Raw genomic sequence first — 16,135 nt, forward strand, 5'->3', positions numbered from 1 at the left:
AGTGACAATAAAGGCAAAGGTGACGGGGATAGTGCCGGTGTTGCTTCTGCCCCCAGAACAGGCTCTGACTGGGAGAGAGTTAAAGCACCTTTGGGTTCATGGGGGTTTATATATAAGCAACGGTTGATCAATGTGAGCTGGCTGTCCAAATGATTATGTGCAATCTAAGAAAAAAATGGGCCTCGGATCTGCTCAGCTACTTAATAATATTAGCAGCGGGAGTAGTCAAAGAAGCTAAATTTTATTACGTGTTTATATGCCAAACAACGTGCTGAACGTTTTAAAAGGATTTACTCACGTATTACAACGAGGCTATACGCTAGGTCCTGATAATGTTATTCGTCTCTTTCAGATGTTGACTGAGCCTCAGATGGGTTACAAAAGCACCTAAGATCCTGTTGTCAGTACATGACGGAAATGAGTTCAAATCCAGCCTGTCTGACTTGTTCTTAATCACTAAGGTATGAAATTAAGCATGTTGCCCTTTGCCTGATTCTCCTTCTGAGGCCTGAATATTTCACTTAGCTCTCTGAGTGCAGAAGAGAGAAAATTCTCTCTCCTTGACCCAACTTGGCATCAATATCCAACTCCCCTTCTCAAAATGGATTGCTTCAACGAGCAGCAATGAATGCTGGGTCGTGGACCAGTCACCTTGATGACTAAGAGTCAGACACTACGGAAAGAAAATGCTCTGTGACAAACCTACCCTTGTACAGAAACAAGACAGAAATGGGGGGACAGGGCAGAAGATAATGGAATAAGGCATAGGAAAAATAGCACCTGGCATCGTGACAGTAATAATAATAATAGTAGTAGTAGTAGTAATAGTAATAATAATAGACTTTACAATGCTCTAGGCATTGTATTAAGTGCTTGGTGTAAGTGACTTCATTTTAACATTGAAAACAAGTCTATGGGGATGAAATATTATTAACATCATTTTATAGGCAGGAGTATTGAGGTTCAGGTAATCAGGTAAATTGCCCAAGCTCATATGGTTAGCAAGTGAAAAGCAGAGATTTGAACCAGCACCTACACTCCTAACCATTATGCTATAACCATTATGCTGAAGACATAAGAATTCCAATGGTCTTTCCCCATAACCCACTCCTGCACTCCAGACTTAAAAAGTCCAAGATCAAGAGAGAGCAAGCTTGGAGTTGCCACTCTTCAGTGAGTGTCAATCATTTCAAAACACTGTATTTGCTAACAAGATGCAGTTCCTGTGATAATCTTCTCAACCAGCTATCAAGAAACAGGAAGCAAAGATTCAAGTAACAGTATGTTCCTACTTACGAGGAAGGTGGGACAGCACAGTTGACACTGGGCTTAACTGTTGTGGAAAACGTGGTCCCAGTAGGCATACATGCTGGTACATTTTCCCCACCTACCAAATACAAAAGAAGTATTTCATTTCCATGTTGCTCTTCAAAGTTCCACCTCATTCGTGCCTGTCATTCATCCTCTGGCCTCTTCCTGTCTCCATTTCTGTACAGAAAGGTGCTGAGTCTCTGCTCTCGGATACGAAAAGGGTGTGTTAGGAGAGGGAGCCATGGTACCTCGATGTCTTTTTTTTTCATCCTAATTCTATTATGCCAACTCCACTGAACTTAATTAGAGTGAATACAGAATTACACAATTACCCTCTGTTCTAGTCTTCAGATGTTATATTTTGATAAAATTTACGACATGCTGCTCTCCCCTTGAACACCAGATGAACACTAGAAATGGATGTGTGTTGACATAAAATCTGTTATAATTACAATTCAAGTATAGCTTACATAATGATAGTGTTAACATAAAATTATAGATGTGTAGAGACAACGTGGTCATGCATTTTTTAGTATAAGTACATGCTTAGACCAATATCTGTTAGCGGAATGAAGATGGAAGAGAATTTTGGTTAAGCCACAAAGGCTGTTTAAGGACTTGCAGATAGCTAAGGGGAACTCAAAGACCAGTAAGATAATATTTCCCCTGCCATGTTTGCAATTGCAAAGTGAAGGGAAGATGTGAAAGTAAGTACCCCTATGGAAATTACAACACAAGTACATTTTTTTCCTTGAATACCTGGGTAAATGCTTAAATTCTAATGTATATCAGTGATGCAAATTTTCAACTGAGTTTGATAAATCATAAAATAATAATTATACATATATGTATATAAAACGGCATGGAACTAGACAGTTCAGAATTACTTCTAATTAAAGAGGTACCCTATGACAACTAACTTAAACCTTACAAAATATGGTTCCAAGTACCCTATCAGAGTGAAAAGCAGGAGACTGAAAGGTTTAGTGTAAATGTTTGTAGTCATGGTGTCTTAACTAAAACTACTGTGTCACAAATACTATTAAAATAATTGTGACATTTCATTCACTTTTACTGCAAACAACAAAACAAACTATAGGTATTCTTTCATTTCAGGTAATTATTTTAGCTAACAGTTATTAAATGTTTTGAGAAGACAGAGTGCTAATTGCATTACTTCATTTTACCTTTAAAATAGCGCTTCCATGTAATTATTCTTAATATCTCCATTGTATTAAAGTGTATCTCTAGTTTAGACCTTTCTTCAGAACTGCAGACTTGTGTATCCAACTGTGTACTCAGCATCTCTACTTGGACGTCACGAAAACATCTCAAATCTTATACCTCCAAAACTGGTCTTTAATCCCCCAAACATGCTCTACCCCAAACTTTTTCCGTCTTAGGTGACAGTAACCACACCTTTCCAGTTCCCCAGGTCCTACATCTCAAATTCACCCTTGACCCCCTCTTCCTTTCCATTCTTGCATTCAATCTACCACGAAATGCTGTCACAACCTTCCCAATGTGCCACTTCTGAGAATTACCAGCCGCTACCAGCCTGGTGCAGGCCACCAACATAGACCTCGAGGATCCTGTAGTCGCCTCCCGAGATTCTCCCTGACTCCACTCTCTCCCCACATCCTCACCGATACAGTTATGCTTTTCAAACAGTTATGCTTTTCAAACAAGAGACAGTTCATGCCACACGTCGGCTAAAATCCTGCCCCTGGCTGCCTACATTTAGAGTAAAAGACACAATGCATGTGATGGCCTCCCAGGACTTACCCAATCCATCCCATCACATATCCGACCTCCAGCCCTCCTGCTGTCTCTTCCTCCCCACTGACTAAGTCAGCCAGGGTGGCCCCCTTGATATTCCTCCAAGCTGCCCGGCATATTTCTGCCTTAGAGTTTTGGGACTGGTTATTCTTGCTCCCAGGGAGTGGTCTCCCCATCATACATTCTGACAACTCCCTCACTTCAAGTCTTTGCTCAAATGTCAACTTATAAAATCCACCCTGACTACCCTATTTAAAATCAGAACCTACCTGTACACTCCTCCAGCACTCCCAACCCAAGCCTCTTCAGTGAGCTTCACATCCTTTTCCTTATCCCGTAGCGCCCATCAACCTGTGACAAAGCATAGAATTTATTTAGAACATCCGTTTCCACACGAGAGTGTAAGGAGGGAGAAAGCATGCAAGAAGGAGCACGCAGGCAAAGGCTCTTGTCTCATTTATTCATTGATACGTCCAAGCATAGAGAACAGGAAGATGCTTGATAAATAGTCCTGAAAAAGATACAGATGAGGAAACTAGTAGTAAAGCTCAGAAAGTTTAAGTAACTTCCTCAAGGTTCTAGAGCTAGAAGAGGGTCACAGTAGAATTCACACTTGGGGATGTCTAACTTCAAATCTCTTAGCCTCTCTATCTTTTTTTTTTCTTCTTCTTCTTTGCGGTACAGGGGCCTCTCACTGTTGCAGCCTCTCCCGTTGCGGAGCACAGGCTCCGGACGCGCAGGCTCAGCAGCCATGGCTCACAGGCCCAGCCGCTCCGCGGCATGTGGGATCTTCCCGGATCGGGTCACGAACTCTCAACCACTGCGCCACCAGGGAAGCCCCTCTCTGCTATCTTAAGTCCATGCAATTCAGGATTTGTTTTAATCAGTGCCATGGAAATTCTCACTCCACTGAATAGGATCACTAAAGTGTTCTCTGTCTACATTTATATATATATTTTCCATTTAAACAAAGGAAACAGAAGAGGGGAATTCATCATGGGTTATTGCGGTAGTTTTACAGCAATGTTAGCAATAATGACATTTAAGTAATAGTGATATTTAATGATAGCATAATAATAATAAAATAATAGCTCTTAAATGTATTGAAGATGAATCGCATGCTAAACTCGGTGCTAAAATATTTCCATGTATATTTTGTGCAAAATCCTTATGAATATCCTATCAGATGAGCTTTATGTGTAACTCCACCAGGCATACTTCTCTTATTCCACTTTCAAAGATAAGGAAATGGATGAGAATGTAGTAACCGTTTGATCAAGATGAGACTGGTAATAAGTTCTGAGTATGAATTTAAATTCAGGTCTAACTCCAGAATTTGATTCTCAATCCATACATGAAAATTCTGATAATTCCTTTGATAAGGGTATGTTCTCTCCTGGAAAACATCCCCCATTATGTCTGCCTGTGCTCATACCTTCAGGACACAGTCAAGTTTGAAACATGATAAAAATGTTTAAATAGTGTGCTTTAATAAATGGAAATATCTCCATCTAAACAATAACACAAAAAGGCAGGCTGAGCCCTTTGAAGTGGCTTCGTTGCTCTCTTCCATCCAGAACAAGAGAAGGAATCAACAGCTGCAGAGTAAAGAAAGCATGAAACCCAGAGATGGAGGATTCTGTAAATGACCAATTACAAGACTATTAAGCCACACTTTCATAGCAAGAGGCAAAATATTCCACTAAACTGAAAATTCTTCTACCCCTCACTCCAAGGCCCACACAAACATTAATGTTGCATTTATTAGGATGTATTTCCTGTGCTCTATCAACTTGACTTTCAGCAACTGTATTAATACAGTCCTTTCGCTTTGCACATATATCTGAATGATGGATTCCATTACTGGAGTTTTGTAGAAAGAGTGGAGTGAACGAAGTAAAGTTTGGGAAGAGCCATCATAATCCATAATGATGGGCACTGAATCAGGACAAGAAGAAACCTCTCTTCTCATTTATTTGAATGAAAATTCTACTATATATTTATTGCCTCTGTACAGGGCCATCTGTTGAATAATGGAAAACAAGCATCTTTCATTTGGAGGTAGGATTTGTGTGCTCAAGTTTCGATGGGCCTGCAGAATTAATCTTGTTTTAGAAATGAAATAAAATGTAATTTCTTACTGTAAGTAGATGTGGTTAAGCAACTGGCAACTTTGATGTCTTTAAATCACTGCAGTTTCAGGGTAGGCAAATCTATAATTATTTCAAGCACTTCTTTATTGGTGCAACAATTGAGCAGTGTACATAGTGGTCAACAACCTGGGCATTGTCAGACGACTCTAAGTTTGAATCTAGACTTTGCCACTCACCAGCTATGTGACTTTCAGCTATGAGAATCACTTTCTTCAGCTTTACACTGTGGATTATTATATGCCCTTTGCAGAACTACTGTAAGAACTAAATGTATATGGGCACAGTGGCTCATAGTAAAGGCTCAAATTAGTACTGTGGTCACTACTAGTAGTACTGAAAAGAAATTAGAACTTCTATTCTCATAAAGTGGGATATGTGTCCCTTTACCATTGTAATTTCATATCATTTTACTTTTGACCTTATAATTTAATAGCTTGATCCAAGAAACATTTAGCAGTAAATATAATTGAAAGAAGATTACCTGTCAAACATGAAATACTGTAGTATCAAGTGTGCTGGCACAATACTCTTCTCAGATAATTAACCTGTAAAAATATGTTATTGTCTTCTTTTTAATTGAGCACATTGAACATATATATTTACTGTGCCAATTGGCGAAAGGTCCATTAATTCATCAGTCTAACTATATGTTGCATAAACGTCTTCTAAACATAATCGTATATGTATTTTATTTGTTGGGAAAATGTGTTTGAGATTGTTCTTTTCTGCCTATTTAAAGTAAAAGAGGATGAGAAGTAGAGTTAGGCTTAATGTACTTTGTACTCCATTATGCCATGAAAATGCTTCTGTGCCCTGGAGACAACAACAAAAGATTTGCTTTAATGACAAGAATCAAGTATGTTCTAAAGCTTCCAGGTAGGAGGCGTATAGGTTGCAGTTTATATCAGAAGTCTTTGCTCTCTCTCTCAACTGCGTCTAGATGGGAAAGATGTGGTCACAAATGCTTCAAGGTGATATAGTAAATGTTGGAAAAGAGGGGGGTAGGAGGCAGAGTTTTGAATATCTCAAACCTGAGCTAGAAGGATTTTATTTAAAGAAAATAGCAGATATGATTTTTCACTTAAGGAAGCAAACCTGACATTAATGTAGGAAATTAGCTCTTTTACCTATGATGCTTTCAAATGCACATGGCTGAAAACAAATTCAAAATAGTCAAAGGAAATTTAAGAACAAAAACCAAACAACAACAACAACCTCAACAAACAAGTACTAGAAATTCAGGGATGCAGCCATATTCAGATTCAGTTGGATCTGGAAGTTCCAGAGTATCAGCAGGGTTCCAGGTCTCTCCATATCGCTCAGCCCTGCTTACCTCTGCAAGACTCTATTTTACAGAAAGTCTCTCCTTGTGCTGGATGGTCACTGGGAGTCCCAGAGTCATATCTCCCCAGCTTAGAAATTCCAGAGAGAAAAGACAATTCTTCCATTTTGCTCTGAGACAAAAGTCCTGGGGAGCAGTCTGATAGACTTAGCCGAGGTCAGATGCCTACCCATGAGCCAATCACCTGCTTTGCTGGAGTTCAGTCCCTGGGCGACTCATCCCCGGGGCTCGTGAGGAGGCAGGATGGCATTATCTGGCAGTTCTCCAAGAAAAGCCTGCTGTTTTTTTGGTAAGATGAAAGGGGAGAGGACATGGATAATGAAACCTGTATCTGCTTCTGTAAAATCCACAGAATCTTACTCCCTGCCCTGTGTCGATGACCATGCAGTAAGCTGACCCAGGAGGTCATTTTTCCAACAACAGTCTTTCTATATATGACTAAGGAACACACTGGTAAAAGAATATGGGAGAAAGTCTGAGTATGACAAGTCAGCTAGACCGATATTAACTAAAAAAGCTGTGTGAAAATATCCTTAAAAAGTTGCCCCCAACTCACTCAAAGTCCAAAGTTGGAGCTGGAAATACAATGTCATGGAGTTTGGATAAGAACAGGTTTTCTCCAAGCTGAACTATGACACAGAAATTAGAGACTTCCAGAAACTATACTTTTTCAAAGAAAAAACATCACATGAGAAAAATGAGGCCTAGAAAAATTAAATGACTTAAGCTAATTAATGGCAGGACTGAGACTAGAGTATACTTTGTGTAATTGGCTATGGTCTTTTTTTTTTTTTTTTTTTGTTATCACTTCAGAACGAGACAAACTTAAAGAAAGGAAACACAACCAAAACTCAGTGGTTGGAAAAGAGATGGATGTGAACGCCCACTTGTTTCTTACGTATAAAGTTACCCCTCGCAGTGTTTTCGAGGAGAAAACGCTGGCTCTTCCCAACGTTGGTTACATACACAAAGATTCCAAAGACAAGACAAAGTACTTTGCAAACAAAGTAACTAGAACCAGCTCAGGCTTCCCCGCGCCGGGTCCTACGTTCCAAGGTCAGAACCACCAACTGTATCCCCCCGAGGAACAAGGTGATTCAGAAAAGCTGGCGCCTTCAGAGAAGGCAGAAAACTTAGCCGGGAAGAGAATCAGGAGAAAACTTGCTCAGCTTCTTGCTGGGGTCTGAAACGATCCCAATAGAGTCCTTAAACCCCTCAGGTTTCCCCAATCAAGCACCCTCGCCTCCAACCTGGGCCACTCCAGATCTGACTATCAGACGACAGAAGTCTGCGGACGCACGGAGAGCTGACCACCCCACGAGAGGAACCTACGCGCGGCCGCGCCCACTCACCCGCCGCTCCCGGGGAGACGGGAGACCAGCCCGGGGTCCAAGTCCTGGGTGTGGCAGACTCGCCCCTCTCCGGGCCCGGCTCCAGCTCACTGTCGGCGCGGCCCGCCTGGGCGCCGCCATCTTGACCACGAAGGGGGCCTCGCGCCGGAGGCCCCTGAGCGGGCGCCCTGAGCGGAGCCGGAGCGCCGGGGAGGGCCAGGTCGGCGCCCTACGTCCCCCGCGCGCTCGCGCCCCGTCCACGAGCGACGAGAGTCCCGCACGCAGCGCCCGACCCAGGCTTCCGCGGAACCGGCGCCCCGCGCAGCCCGCACCGCGGCTCAGGCGGCGCCGAGGGCGGCCCGGGCGGAAGAGCGGGCGCGGGGCACGCGCTCGGTAACCTGGCAACGCGGAGCAACCCGGCGTCCCCGGCGAACCCAGCCTTCCACCGCGAGGAAGCACGGACCCCCGCACCCACCGCCCAGCCCGCGCCGCCCCTCGGTCGCTCCGCCCGCTGCTGCCCGCTTGCTATGGTCTTTTAAATCCATGATACAACGTCTGTAAGTAACAAATCTGTTAAACCCTAAATGTTTATGATATTCCAGTAATCCATTATCTGAATTATCCTTGAAGATAAAACATCCAAAGACTTCTTAATTGTATGGCTATACATACATAAAATACACGTGCAGGTAACTTCAAATATAGTATGTGCCTGTCTCTATTCCTTCCCTCTCCGCTCTTTTAAAAAATGCCCCTTTAAAAATTGCCCACTCACCATCTGTTAGGTAAATTTGCTGAAACACAGTAAATGTGGAGACAGAAATTGTTATAGAGACTATTCCAAATGGCACTGACACCTGTATTTATGAAATTTTTAAAAGGGTAAGTTAGAGTTGTTTTTTTTTAAAAAAAAAAAATCCCACTATAGTAACACCACATCATCCTAGGTGCCCAGTTCTAACCAATTACATAAGATGGAGAAAGGGAGAGAGAGAGAGAGAGAAACAGAGAGAGAGAGAGAGAGAGAGGAGAAAGAGAAAGAAGAAAGGAAGAAAACCGAGTACTTATGTATAAAATGTTGCTGCCAAAGTTTGAGATTATACTCAAGCATCAATGAACAGAAGGAAAACACTTACAAATTTACAAATGTATTTCATTTATGGTATGAGGGACACAGGTTTAGATTTGCAACACGCTCCCACAAGGGTCAAATTGACCACTTTTTTCTATCTAGTTGCTCTTGAGAGAACAAAACAATTGAAACAGATGCCATTCAATTCCAAGTCTATAGCTTAGACCATGTCACTGCACATGAAATATTGTTCATTCAGAGTCAGCACATAGCAAGAGTAATTTATACTCTCAGAGTGTTTGCTCTCAAGTCAATAGCAGAGAAGCCTTGAATAAAAACGTTCCCATTACTTTCCATTGTAATAGATCTTACTTATAGCCCATGAAACAGTGGTCAGAGGAGATTTATTCTTTGTCCACCATATTATATAATCTCTCCACTTTAAGCCATCCCCCACTTGGCGATTATTTTTTAAATATGTTACTCGTAGTCAATATTAATTTACATTTAATCTTTCTTAGCATTAGGAGAGTATTATTTTGTACAGGCTCAGAAACAAATCTCCCGAAATTCCTCCCTGATGCTCCCTTCAGGCTGAAAATGCATTGCAGGGTGGCTGCAGTGACTTAATCCTAGTTGGCAGAGCCCTGGCCACACACTAATTTCATTAGCCTCAAACTCCTGGATTTGAAAGATCCACTGAATATGATTCCTGTCCTCTGACATGTCACTTACTAACCAATTCAGTGTGCATACAGAGGAGAGAAAGGACTTGCTCAGCTCTGGCCCACCGGCAGGCAGATGAGAATTCCCAGTCAGAGACACTGTTTACATCTGAGTGGTCATTCTTGCCCGGGTTCTCATTTTCAGGAAGGAAGTTCAATCCAGGCTTTGCTGGCAGCTGCAGCATTTGTTACATCCATTACTAGCTCCTTGTTCCTTCCTGCCCCCCAGTGCTTAGCATCCCCCATTTCAGTCACTAAGTCTTCCTTCCCTCAGCTGTTCAATCCAACATGAATAGCTGCAATTTGCAAATTAGAGGAAAATGACAGTGTTTTCTCTGAATGGTTTTGGTCCCAACGCACACTGCTAATGCTGGCATTCAGTTCCTTTCCTTCCCAACCCAGGGAACGGGGGAACTAAGCATAAGGCAAGCGTTCTCTTTTCTTGCAAGTGCCTCAGATCCACACACCAGAGAAGGAATCGGCTCCCCCTGGAATCTTTTTCAGCAAACACAATCCTTCACCTAGTCTGCAAGCTCTCTCTTGACTTTAAGATTTCACTCTTTTTTCGACAGGCAGGCCCATCTGCAAGCTCCCAAGCTCCAAGTGAAGGCACCAAGATAATTTTTAAAATGTCAAACAGCAAATGTGCTTCAACCCCCAGAGATCCAGTAAAAATACTGTGAGTTGCCCCTGTGGTTCTCAGGTGACCTCTGGCCTCATCCTCCCTGCAGCGCTGCCTCCTCAGGTTCTCTAGTTTAAGCTCAGAGGTAAAGGAAGTGCTTCTGAGTTTTGCTTCCAACAACCCAGGCTCTTCCTGAAAGCATTACCTCAAAGTGAAGGCTGCCCAGAAGCACTTTTGGCCTTGCAAACATCTAGAGGTGGCATACTCAACAGGTGCTAGGGATGCTCAGAGGCTCAGTGGGGCCATACCAGACTGCAGCTTTAGACAGGCACCCATCCTTCTGGCACAAACACAAACTTCATACCCCTGGGTGCTGATGTAGTGACAGCTTGAATCTCACAAGGAGTCCCCTCCAGAAACCCAACATGCTTCAGGAAAGGCACTTGAGAGGGAGCCGACTTTTTAGCTACGGGGAGCATAAGGGTCAGCCAGAACATCTGGAGAAGGGACTAACTGAGCTTGGGTCCTACCAGGCAGGGAGAGAGCTGTGCATTAGGAAAGGATCACTTCAAGACAGAGATGAACAAAAAACCTGGAGATGGGGGTAGAGAAGGAAAAGAGAGGCAGAAATTGAAAGGGAGAACATAAAAACAGACAGACAAAAAAAAAAAAGCAGGGAGAAAGAGACACAAGGAGAGAGACACACAGGAAGAAAGACAGAGAAACAAGAGAACCCATAGTCACGCAGACCCTGAAACTCAATTTCTTCATCCAGAAGCCATCCATCTATACCCAGGGCGGTACAGGAGCCGTAGGGCCGAGGCTGCAGGAGCAGGCGGTGAGAGAGCACTTGCAGCACCGCCCACCGCTCAGCGGGCCCGATCCGCCGTCCTCGCATCTTCCGCCGTTGCCCGCCTGCACCCGGAGCTAGAGGACCGCCCGGCCTTGCGCAGCGCACCCTACTGCCTCCCTCCAGGCGCCTTCTTGTCTGGCTCTGAGAATCGTCCTCAAAACCCAGGACTGGGGTTGGGGGCTGCGTTAGGGAGGTCGTCGGAAAGGATGGGCATAGGGTGGGTGCAGAAAAAGCGACTGTGTTTCGCAGTTAGCATGAGCTCACCTCCGGGCTCTGAGCTGGCAGGAGTAGAAAGCTGATCGCCCGGCTCCTGCCAGTGGCCGAATCGCAAAGGCAGTTTAGACGGTGCAAACAACTGCCCAGAGCAAATCACCCGGGGGCACGTCTGCGGGTGGCTTCTCCCCGCTTGAGGACAGTCCCCACGCCTTCCGCCCCATGCCCTCGCAGAGATAGGTGACAGGTCGGGAAATCCAACCCGAGCGAAATGGGCAATTCACGTCCAAATGTAGGTGAAGACCTAGCCTTCGGTTTAAGAACTGCCTCCCTAAGCTCTTCTCGAAATTTTCCAAGGGAGCTGCAGCTTGTCGGGCGGCTTGGGGCAGGGAAGCTGGGGAGTTGAGAAATGCCTAGTTTCTAGGCGTCTTCTCATCTTTCATATTCCTTGCGCCTAAGTGGCTCTCACAGGAGCCCGGCACTTTTACAAGCCTGTTTTGGAACCATATTTCACTCGAATGCAAACCCATTTAAATCATCGCCTTGTTTTTCGGAGACTGTTTCTTGTCAATGGGGCCATAAATCCAGAATGTCAAGCCGGATGGAGTGGAGCGCGGACAGGGGAGAGATGGAAGGGAAATGAATCAAGCAGGGAAAGTTCCTCCTCGGGTGAGGTGGGAGGGATTCGGCAGGATCTCCAGGGTGGAAATGAGCGAAGGCTGACCAGACCCCGCACCCCTGGAGTCCAAGCCAGCCTTCAGGATAAAGAGCGCGGGGAGCTACGGCGCGCTCTGCCCCGGAGGGAGCGCCCCCCTACCTGGAAAAGCCTCAGGATGTTGGCTACCAGGATGGAGACCGAACTCTCCGAAATCCCCAATCACTCCAACTACTTTCTCGGGCTTGACGAAAACCGGAGGCTCGCCGTTGGTGCAGCGCACTTCGGAGGTGTCCTTCTGGATGAGCGCCTGGACGAAAGTGAGCGACTGTTCGAGCGCATAAGTGTCCCTGGAACAAGTGTCCAGGATCCGCGCTCCCAGCGTCACGTTGGGCAGCAGGTTGGGATCGCTGTTGATCTGGTCCAGGGCGTAGAGCATCGCTTCCAGCCTGTGGATCCCGTTCTCCCTCTTGATGTCGCCGCAGGGCACTCCGCTGGGACCCTTCGCGTGCACCGGGAACAGCCCCCCGAGGGTGACGTCCCCCTCGATCCGAATGGAGTGCGGGGCGTACATCTCCTGGCCGCGCGCCGCCGCCGCCAGCGCGCACAGAAGCACCTCCAGCACGCAGCAGGGAACCGTCATCAGAGTCAGGGCGCGGAGCAGCTTCCCCAGCTGGACCATGCTGCTCCCGCGGCTGCGGTGGTGGCGGCGGCACTCGAGGGGACGGTGGCGGGCTCGCCGGAGTCCTGGCCCCTTGGGGTGAGCTCCTCCGGGGAAGCCCAGGGTCTCCTGCGGGCGAGGAGGGTAGGGGCGCCCAGGGAAGGGCAGCCGGCGAGGGTGGGGGGTCCCGCGGCGCCTGCCAGCTTGGGGCGCCGTGCGCTCTTGGGTTCCCCGGCCAGCGCGCCGCGCTCGAGCTCGCGCTCGGTGGCTTGCAGCTCGAGCTCTCCAACAGCCCAGCACTGGGGAGAGAGCGAGGATGGCTATCGCTTTAAATGCGCGTTCGGCTCCGTCTCCTCCTCCGCCCACTCCCTCCCACCCTCGCTCGCTCTCAGGCTCTCCCTACCCTTCCCAGCGCCCACCCTCCCCAGGGTTTTGCATCATCACGCAGGGAGGGGCTGCGTGCTGAGGTAAGGGGGGAGGGAATGGGTGGGCGGCTGTGGGGGGGGGAGTACCTCCGATTGGGAATTTCGAGGTCCCCAGGGAATCTGGGGATTGCAGGTCGCAGGCGAAGGCTGAGCTCCTGCTTCGGTCTCACCGTAGAAGCCGCTCGCTCGACCGCCTGCACCCACACGCACATTCTAGGCACAGGGTGGCATCAGCCCCGGACAGGGCTGTTCTAGCTGGGGCTGACTGCTTCCAACCCTGAGGTCCGGAGCCGGGACTGTCAGCGCCGGGAGAATGCGAGGTAGTCGAAGGTGATGCCGCCAAGCATGAAGGGTAGTAGGGAGACCCCAGTCTGTACTGCTAATTCGTCTGTGCCAGTTTTTCCTAAGAAAAACACACATACACACAGGAGCCTGATTTATGACCTAAAGAACCTTTACGCAGAGACTTCTCCGGGGCCAGGCACTGGGCTAGCCTGTAGGGAAAGACGCCAACAAGAAATGCTGGGAATGGAAATGCATCTTTGGTCTTCAGGGGTTACTGTGGCCGGAGCCGGATGAAGTAACCCTGGTCTCCAGTAAATCTGTGGCGGATTCGCTCCTTTTCTTCCTTTCATCGCAAGAGATGGAACAACTGAGAACTCTGCAGAGCACACTTTCTTCTCTGGCGTTGACAAGTGTAAGGCTCCCTCCTACCCATTTCCAGAGATGCTTTTGGGCTGATGTCAGGTTTCCTCGGGCAGGAAATAGCAAGAAAGAGGTGGCAGTAGGAGGAGCAGACAGAAATCTCCCCATCGATCCAGTGATCCATTCTTCTTTTTTTTTTTTTTCTGGCTGAAGATTTGGGGGGTTTGGGGAGTGGAATCAGGATGCCAGAGCAGGTTGTAGTGCAGTTAGGAAGCTGTTTTTCAAAGGTGTCCCCTCCTGCAGGTCCAGCCCAAACTTGGCCCATTAAAGCAACAAGTGGCCCTAGTTCCTACACAAGGAAGGGCAATGTATCTGCCCTTGGTGCCCACGTGTACTGCTTATGGTGGTCTCTACTCTTGCTGAGCCTTTCTGTTGGAGTGCAGCGAAACTGCCTTATACAGAATTGAGGGCGCAGAGAAAACCAAAACAAGACTATACTTTCTGTTGTAATGTTAGTGTACTAAAGAAAAATGTCCTTGCACATAAACAAAACAGCACACACACACACACCTAAAATGTCAGAAGTTGGGAAGTTGGTTGTCTCTTCCACCAACCACCTGTCTGACCTTGGCACTTCTGTTCCTGTGCCTGAGTTTTACTTTGCCCATCTGTAAAATGATGAAATTGAATTGAATGTTTTACAGGTTAACTTTTAACTTTCAAATCCTCTGTTGAAATAGGCCACACACCTTTGGCCATGGTGTTCTTTTTAGACCAATATCCTTTGTTGCTTTATGTGTAGGGCACCCGTTTTTTGATACCCAAACAACACTTCAAACATTTCCTGGTACAGAGGATTTTATATTTTTTCTTGTTGACCACCCATTTATCTTCCTTCTAGGGAGAGTCCAGTCCATCATTTTCTTTTCAGACATGCGCCTCCTCCAGGTTTCAATACTTAAGGTTTGAGGAGGAAAAAAACCTTCTGGCTACAGTGTTCAAGGAAGGGAATAGAGGCTAACAAGAGTTATGCAGGGCTAATCCCTGGACTTCTGCTGGGGTGACGAGGTTGATGACATAGGGTTACCACTGTCCAATAGACAATCCGTGCCGGAGTTAAAAGAAAAAGGAGCCTCCTTCCTCTAAATGCTTTATGTATATCTTTTGGACAATGTTACACTATTTGATTTTGTAAAAACATACCATTTTACTGCCATCTTCAAGAAAAGTGATGTAAAAACTATGCGAAGCTACCCCTGTATACAATGTGATCATCCATCACTCATAGATGTGATGCCCTGCTATATAAGTGCACACCTTGTGCAACCTTATGCTGTGATGCGCCCGCCCCTTCCAGCCAGCCCTGGAGCTGCGAGCGTATAAGCCCGCAGCTGTGCCAGAAGCTCCCACATAAACAGGGAAATATTTGAATCCCATAATGAGAAATACCAGAGAGGAGAAAAGGCAGAGAGAAGAAGGGGTGGGGAAGAGAGAAAGGGACCTGGTTAGAACATGTGAACTCCTGGATCCACATGTGCCTGAAAGATTGCCTCTTTTTTTTCAATTATAGAGTATTTTATTTCTGTTGTTTGAAGTCAAAATATCCTCTTGTAACTCACCTATTCTGCTATTCAATACATTGGATCAAAAAGGCTGGAACAAGTGAAATAGATATCCTGGTAAGGCAGCATTAGCTAATTTGGAAAGGGGGAAAGAAGCAAAGCAATAGAAAGGCATCCTTGGGAACACAAATACTGTGATCCTAGTATTTAGGCATCTGTACCTGAGGCTATATTTGATAGAGACTGTATCCTTATTTAGTTTTTAAGGCTATTTAGTAGGCATTTGGTGCCAAAAAATATATTTGAAGAGCTGTGTTACAAGTAAGAACACTTGATTTTTCACCTGCCCATGTGAAGATCTATGTTCTCCTCTTCCATTTCCAGGTCACAGCTTGCAATTGCTCAACAAATAGTTCTTGGCTGACTGTTGAATGTTGCCTTATTCTGTGTTCTCTCTTTGCTCTACTCATTCTCCCCAAACATCTGGCAGCAATCATTATCTTCTTTTTGTTGCAGTCATCTGTGTGCATGTTTTATTTCCCTTGCTAAGCTGGAAGATCCTTGAGGGTAAGGGGCTAGGTATTGTTTATCTTTTTACCTCGGACAATGTTCAGAATGGTGTTTTGTACCTAAGAAGCACTCATGTGTTGAATGAATCAGAATTGGTTTGCCATTCCCCACCGCCTTTATCTCACAATAACAGAAACATAAAGTGGGCAGAGCAGAAACGACGGCAAATAAATTGTCCTCTTAGTCGCAGAATGCAGTTTCTAGAACTTAAAGAAT

General features: G+C 45.7%; 1 pseudogene; it reads right to left on the reverse strand.

Moving 5' to 3' along the window:
* Positions 1 to 12,069: 12,069 nt before the first annotated feature.
* LOC137210236 (metabotropic glutamate receptor 7-like) lies at positions 12,070 to 13,077 on the reverse strand (annotated as a pseudogene).
* Between the last annotated feature and the right edge of the window lie 3,058 nt (positions 13,078 to 16,135).

Source organism: Pseudorca crassidens, chromosome 17, assembly GCF_039906515.1.
Source record: "Pseudorca crassidens isolate mPseCra1 chromosome 17, mPseCra1.hap1, whole genome shotgun sequence".
NCBI lineage: Eukaryota > Metazoa > Chordata > Mammalia > Artiodactyla > Delphinidae > Pseudorca > Pseudorca crassidens.